This window comes from Ailuropoda melanoleuca, chromosome 5 (assembly GCF_002007445.2).
Source record: "Ailuropoda melanoleuca isolate Jingjing chromosome 5, ASM200744v2, whole genome shotgun sequence".
NCBI lineage: Eukaryota > Metazoa > Chordata > Mammalia > Carnivora > Ursidae > Ailuropoda > Ailuropoda melanoleuca.
Window position 1 is genome coordinate 110,325,194 of NC_048222.1, and position 8,164 is coordinate 110,333,357.

The window sequence follows — 8,164 nt, forward strand, 5'->3', positions numbered from 1 at the left end:
GTGTGCCTGGAACAACTTGGGTAGGCCAATCTACTTTTTCAACTGTCAAGTCGTTTTGATAAAAATTTCATGTCTAAATACTATAAGTGTAGAATACACACTGATTTTCAAAGACTAAGTATAAAAAATAATACAAATAATTCATTAATACTTTATATATTGATTACAAGTTGAAATCATATTCTGGGTACATGGAGTTATATAAAATATATGATTAAAAATAGTTTTACCTGTTTCTTATTTTCCTTTTTTTAATGTGGCTACTAGAAAATGTTAAGTGATGCGCAGGCTCACATCATATTTCTCTTGGACAATGCTGCTCCCGGAGCCCGAGTGTTGGGTTAAAATTCGCACTGTACCATGTAATAGCTACGGGAACACCGTGTCCCTCCATGTCCTCATTTGTGAAACAGCATAAGAATACCTACCTCGCATGGTTGCTGGGAAGGTTAAGTGAGTTAGTATTTGTAAAGTGCCCACTGGGTGACAATTCTTCATGGGTCTTTTGTATTTCTGCACATTTTGTAAAGCAGAAGCACTGAATGCCTTTGCTTTGAACTATCCTTTCAAGGATGCCTACATAGCAAACAGCCTTGGAAAACAGAGGTAGCTTTTCCCTCTAATGAATAGATCAGACAGTTTTGTGTAGTGTCCATTATAAAAGATTCGGTGTTCCTATGCTCGAAGTTCCTCTTCTGCCACTCAACCCACTGTGTGTGTAAGTACCCACCTGGCCCTTTCTGTGTTACTTTATGAAATTTGGGGCTTGGAAAACTAGATGCTGGTTATGGCTATTGTTTTGAGTAATAAACAGTCCTTTGTCTCAGAACCAGGAGTGTCGTGTCTTCTGCCAGTGTTAATGAAATTGTGGCAGGCTAATTTGTTAGCTTCTAAGTGGAGTGAAATTCTCAGAACCTTCATCATTCTTTACAGTACTTAGAATAGGTGCCTGGCACATAGCACAATGTAAGGGTTAGATATTATTACTTTTACCCCCACTTATTTCTGCTTGGTGTAGCTGAATTGCTACTGCCTTATGCCTTTTGTGTCTACTTTCACTTATGAAAAGATCCTTTCTTCACTTTTTCTTTGGGCCCCCGACATTCTGCTTGGCTGTACCTTATTGTTCATGCCTCACAGTTAACTTGAGGTTGCATGTGGTGAAATTGTTAGTACTGAATCTTATTGACAGCCCAATGGATTTGATTTTCTCTCTCTAAATGTTGTTGGTTATTGCTCCAAAATTCTTCTCTTCCAGGAGAATTTTATACAATGAAAAATGAAAGCACGTAGTGGCAGTCTCATGCCCCTGGCTCCTCTGTCTATACTTGGGGATGTTTGGCACATGACAAGAGACAGTCACCGTGACTTCTGCCCACCAACATTCTGTGTGTAAGGTGCTCCTTCTTCACTTGTTTATACTCAGAGATGTGCGTTCACATTATTACAGTGCATAGTTTCCGCACATGCGTAATGGATTTTCACTGTACTATAAAACTATACCTAGAGTTAAAAATGNAGAGTTAAAAATGATATTGGTTTTGGACAAAAGCCAATGTAAAAGCAGAGTGTACAGTACTCTTTAGCACTGCAATAGTACAGTATACTATTGGGAATAAGCTAAGGATCAANTTATTGGTTTTGGTCAAAAGCCAATGTAAAAAGCAGAGTGTACAGTACTCTTTAGCACTGCAATAGTACAGTATACTATTGGGAATAAGCTAAGGATCAAAACAGCAAAGTTATAGGGAATGTGAAACATTTTAGTGTGGATTATATATAAGGGATATCAAAGAGATATACCACCAAAACATTTAAACTGAACTGTCTGAATTGCCCTTAGTTCTGGTTCTTGAAGTAGCCAATATAAAAAGACACTCTATTTTATACTGGTAACTTAAATTTATGTTTAATTAAAATTAAATAAAATTAGACATTCCTTTCCTCAGTTGTACCAGCCACATTTCAAGTGCTCGATAGCCACATGTGACTGGCTAGTGACTACTGTACCAGACAGTGCAGATATAATACATTTCTATCATCACAGAAAGTTGTAGTGGGCAGCCCTGCTCTAAAAAGTGCATAAATATTTGAATCAGATAGTAAGTATTGTTCTTTAGTGAACAGCATTAAAAGTTGCTTCCAAGGCATTCTGACATCATTCTAGATAGGTTTAGAACTCTAAGTAACATGATCATATCTTGGTGTTAAGATCAAGGTATAACACTTTAATTCTGAAAACTCAGTACAGCACAGTGGTGATTTTCTATTTTTTCAAGTCTATATCTTCATTTAAATATATATATTCATAGTGATATTCCTTTTTAAAGTGTTTTCTCTTGACAGGAGTCTTTGACAGTTTTCTGTTATTACTACATACTATCTTAGCACAATTTCCACAGCTTAAAACTAACATATATTTTATTTACGGGACGTATAGCCTTAGCAACCCAGTTTAAGTTGATTTTGAACAGATAGATGAATTCCAGGGAACATGAAAATATTGTACTTGTTTGTGTGATTATGATGCTATTGCTGAAAATGAAAACAACAGCTGTGGTAACAACAGCGGGCAGCCCCAGCTTCACATCATGAGGATGACTGACTGCCATGAACAAATATTTACTCCGTGCTCTTGTGTACATTCTACTCAATTAAGCGCAAGCCTGGAATTAAGATATAGGACATTTGCTTCTCTCCCCTTTTGGAGGCAGAGCCATGTTTCCATTGAGGACAGTAGGACTATTCTGTCCATGTAGTTAAAACAGCCTAGAAACCATGCTTTAGATCTTTGCCCTTCAGAGTGTGGCCCATGTATCAGCAGCATTAGCATTACCTGGGAATTTATGAGAGATCTAGAATCTCAGGCCCCATCCTAAACCTACTGAATCAGAATCTGTACCTTAGCAGAGTCCCCAAGTGACTGGAGGCACATTGAAGTTTGAGAAGCACCACTTTAATGAAAACGAGACCTTAGGAAGTGTGATGCCTTTTCTGGAGCATGGTGTTATGGGTTGAATTGTGTTTCCCTCACGAAATTCATATGTTGGAGTTCTAACCCTCACTACCTCAGAATGTGTCCTTGTTTGGAGATAAGGTCTTTACAGAGGTAATCAAGTTGAAATGAGGCCATTAAGGTGAGCCCAAATCCAATATATTTGAGACATGGCTAAAATTCTTTAAACAAAAGATATAAGAATTCTGTGCCTATTTGTACGGTAGGTATGTTACAGCTATGTGATATTTTTCTACCCGTGGATCATATTGGCGAAATTAATTTGTAAAGAGCTCTATTTGATTGGCTTAAAGAAAAATATGTGCTTATGTAAATTAAGTAAACAACTCTAAATATTTTTCGAGTTCACGTGATCTGAGATAATCTTTGATAAATAAAAGTTCCTTTAAATTGTTGGTTTAATAAAACTAGGCATGTCTTCGGAGTTTTCAGCATTAAATACAATGCCAATAAATAACTGATTCCACCTGGGTTTATTAGTCAAATAAATTCATTGTCTTTCTGGTACAAAACTTGTTACAAGAAAATCCACTTGAGTGATGACTAACTTTGCTTAATGTCTCACAAAGTTTTTTTGAGTAATGTAAACATAATTGTTGGGAACAAATGATTAAGATAGATAAAAATGGGAGAAGAGTTTTTAGATGCCATAATCATGTTTTATGGTATGTGTACTTAAAAAAGTAGCTTCCACTAATTTTTTTGGTAACTTGAAACTGTCAGGTTTTGCTAAGTTAAACATTGGAATTTCATTAAATATCTGGATCATTTTCCAAGGAAGATAAAACACTAAAATATTAATCACTGAACAGAGGTTTATCTACTTTTGGCTTCCTATTGAAGAGAAACTAAAGATAAATTGGGGGCTGTGAGTGACCGTGTCTTGTGCCACGTTGAAAGATTGTACTGTTCAAAGGGGCATATGCTTCTAGATATCATAAAATGTATTATAGATCTGTCGGTCCGCAATTGCTTACTTCTTAGTTTTTGCTAGGAATTAAGGATTGTAAGGGTTAAGAATTCTAACTAATATATGTAAAAATAAACTACTAGGAACAATAAGGAGGGAAAAAAATGACTGTATACAAGAAGGAGGCAAGGAAGGTAGGGTGCACATTGTCAGTAAGAGAATAGGAAGTTGTAGAAAGTTTGTGGAAATCTTTAAAAAGGAATTTTAATGTGTGGTCACGCTGGCTAAGATTAAAATGAATTTATTTAAAAATCAGTTTTAATATCAAAATACACTCGTGCAAAATTAGATTTTCTCTCTGTTAAAAGGACACCATTTTCTGAATTGTTGGTCTGCTTTTAATAAGAAATTGTAAACAAAGTTTATTTACCTTTAATGTAATTTGTCTAGCAAACAGAGATTCTGTGTTTTGTCTTTATCAGGTCACTGGTTACTTAGAAAAGCGGAGTCTTCTCTATTAAAAGAGCAAACAAACAAAAAATACCCCAGATTCTTAAATACAGAAAACAAACTGGTGGTTGCCAGGGGGAGTGGGGAGTTGGGTGAAATAGGTGAAGGGGATTAAGAGCGCACTTCTCCTCATGAGCACTGAGTAATGCACAGAGTTGTTGAATCACTACCTTGTACACCTGAAACTAATAGAGCACTGTATGTTAATTACACTTCAATTAAGCGAAGGACTAAAGCTTTTTGCAGTCATGTCACCTTCTATATTTGTCTTTGAAATCTTCTGGTCACTTTGGTTAAATGAATAATGAAAAATTGTTTTATAATTTTCTGTGATCCTATTTGGTCAACTGTGCAAAACATTTTGATATTTTTCACAAACTTCCCAAAACCAAATTCCAAGTCTTTTAGACTGTGAACTAACTTGGGTTTCAAGGATTCATTCTCTTTCCTTATAAAAAGGGAGATGTTAAACTAATTAGGCTTAGTTGATATGTTAAATTATATGGGAAACATTGTCAAATAAGAAGGAATATTAAACCTTCTTTACCTTATATTTTTATAGGTATGTGTTAATGTAAGTGTCCCCCAAATTATATACAATTTCTAAAATTCTCGACATGTCCTGAAATAATGTTATCAGTCATAATTTTAAAATGTATGCCACAAAAATAAGAAAAAATAAGTATTTTGCCATTCACAGGCAGTTATTGTTTTACTTGATGCTTTTACAAATATGTTTCATCTTGGGGTGCCTGGGTGGCTCAGTTGGTTGAGTGTCTGACTCTTGGTTTCCACTTAGGCCATGATCTCATGGGTCATGGGATTGAGCCCCAGGTCCAGCTCTGAGCTCAGTGGGGAGTCTGAGGATTCTCTCCTGCCCCTCCCCTCACACTTCCTCTCTCTCTCTTCTTCTCTATAAAATAAAATACATCTTTTAAAAACAAAACAAAACAAACATGTTTCATCTTCAGAGAAATTCATAGAAAGGACTCTGATAAGTTCTTTAGGATGCAGGCTTCTGGTCACTTCATACCACTGAACTGAATTTAAGGAAACTTTTCTCAAACTGTGATTTGCAGCACTTTATACAGTAAATATATACAGTAAAATATATCTTTGTGAGCCTATATGAAACACTGACTTTTTCTCCCTGATACCTCAAGAATTTAGAGATTCAAGGAGAATTCTTATTTTCATGGTAATACAGCTATTTGCATAAGTTTGATAAGAACCTGTTCTTGTAGACAGGCTGCTGCCTTCTCCATGGCTAAAATTCTGTTAGAAAGGATCATTCCCATGTGAAGAACCACCCCCCAGCTTTTGAACTTCACAGGGGCTGGGGAACCCACTTTGCAGGTCAGGTACTTTGACAAGTCTGTGCTGTTTGGCCAGTTCTACAGCATTTTCCCTGTGCTTACACCCTCAACCTTCAGGACTAGTGGACTGCACTAATGGCATGAGTAAGACATCATTAACAAATTTGTAGAAACTCTTCAAATTCCCATGGCTAAAAGCACCACCATTGGTTCTTCTGAATCTCAGATTTACTTCTTTTGGAACCCCTATCCTCTCCACTTTTGAGATAATCACAGGATACTCAATGGACCCTGCTTAATTTAATCCACAACTCATACAAGGGGATAGTTTCAATTTTGTAAAGGCCAATTGCTTCTGTTGAAAATAACCATACCTCAGTAGAGCAATCTTTCCAAAGTGCACTGCCAGGAGACAAAAGCATCAGACATCATAATCTGCAGCCTGAAGATTTCATCACTGGAAAAGATGCTTTCAGAAAGACTTCCTCCAACCTCGCTGAAAGGGACCTTACCAGGAATTGAAGCAGATGACAGCAGAGGCCCACGGCTTTCCCAAGGTGACCGAACCAGACTTGTATACCTTTTTTTTTTTAGGTTAGGTTTTTTTTTTTCAGACCTGTACACCTTTTCTTTGCCATTGCTTCTTACCTTATTTTCTCTTTCTTTAAGACAATGCTTTCATTCACCTTTCCCAACCTATTGCAAAAAGGGAAAATCTTGGGGCACCTGGATGGCTCAGTCGATTGGGTGTCTGACTCTTGATCTCAGCTCAGGTCTTGATCTCAGGGTCGTGAGTTCAAGCCCCACGTTGGGCTCCATGCTGGGTGTGGAGCCTGCTTCAAAAAAGAGAGAAGAAAAAAAAGCGGGCGGGGGGAGGGAACCGCTAGATCTGTCACCAGAGACTCCAATCAGTTTATGATGTCAGAGTCCTCTTGGTCGTACCTGTAACAATCTCTCTTTAATCCCTCTCGCCATTGTCGATTATACCTGCAAGACTATGAATGTTAACTATTGGCTTAGGATATTACAGCTAGGTGTTCCCACACCTTGTTTCAACCTTTCCCCAGTCATTGGTGTACTAGCTCAACTAAACCCCTCCACTTTTGCAAATTATATATTTGGTTTCCCATGTTCTTTTCCTTGTTTAAATATGATTTGTCCCCCTGCACTCAAGGGAACTGCAAAGGGCTAACTCCTTTTTGCAAGGCTTTTTATTTTTATTTTATTTTTTTAATGATTTTATTTATTTATGTGACAGAGAGAGGCAGGCAGAGGGAGAAGGAGAAGCAGGCTCCCCGCTGAGCAGAGAGCCTGATGTGGGGTTTGATCCCAAAACCCTGAGATCATGACCCGAGCTGAAGGCAGACACCAAACAGACTGAGCCACCCAAGTGCCCCTATGAGGCTTTTAAAATAGGCCTCTTTAGGAGTGGATGGTACCTCACAGAATGTCGCCCAAATTCCTCTGACCCCTTGCTTAAAAGGTCAGTCAGGACATTTCAGCTAATGGATCTTTCAGTGACCAGACCTTAGCTGGGTCCTCTGTGCTCCACCTGGCTCCATTTTTGTCTGTGGTGGATGGCATTTTCATGGGTGTATGAATGTTTAGATAGCTGGTGAACTGGAGGTCAATGTTTATTAGGACATTTAACTGTCCTTGTTACTATCCATAACAACACAGAAGCTCCCATTGGTCCTCCCATTGGTCCACCCCATTAAGCCTCCATGGCCGTCTTAAACAGGAACTTCCAGGAGTCACACATGACTCTGGGTTTGCCTCAGTTGGGATAGCCTTTCTCCCTTGGATCAGAGTAAGTGCCAATGAACATATATGATCAGAAATCTCTCCCCAACATTGAAAGCCAGCCGATTTCATAACCAGAGCAGTAGCAGCCCAATGATGATCACTTGACTCACTGGCTAAGGTAGTTTTGGACAGTCTCATAGCCCTTGATTACCTACCTGCTGAAGAAAGAGGCATTTGTGCAATAGCCAATACCACCTGTTGTATCTGAATAAACACCAGTAGAGGTAGAAACTCAATGATTCAAGATCAGCGAACAAGTGCACTAATCTGATTACAACAAATTTCACCCAACTCTCCATGATTCCTTGGTTTGTTCAGTTGGCTACTTTCAGGTCTTATAGTCATGGTTTAGAACCATCATATAACTTGGATTTGTCATGTTACTTTTAATTCTGTTTTGCATAATTATTTTTAAACTTTGTACTTGTTTCCTGTCAAGTCTCTGCACAAGTGATGCACTAAAAATAGAATCATGCAAGCTCAGTGCTTTGGGATGATTTCCAATGCATACAGTCTAGACAAGATATGAATTTAAGAGGGGCGCCTGGGTGGCACAGCGGTTAAGCATCTGCCTTCGGCTCAGGGCGTGATCCTGGCGTTCTGGGA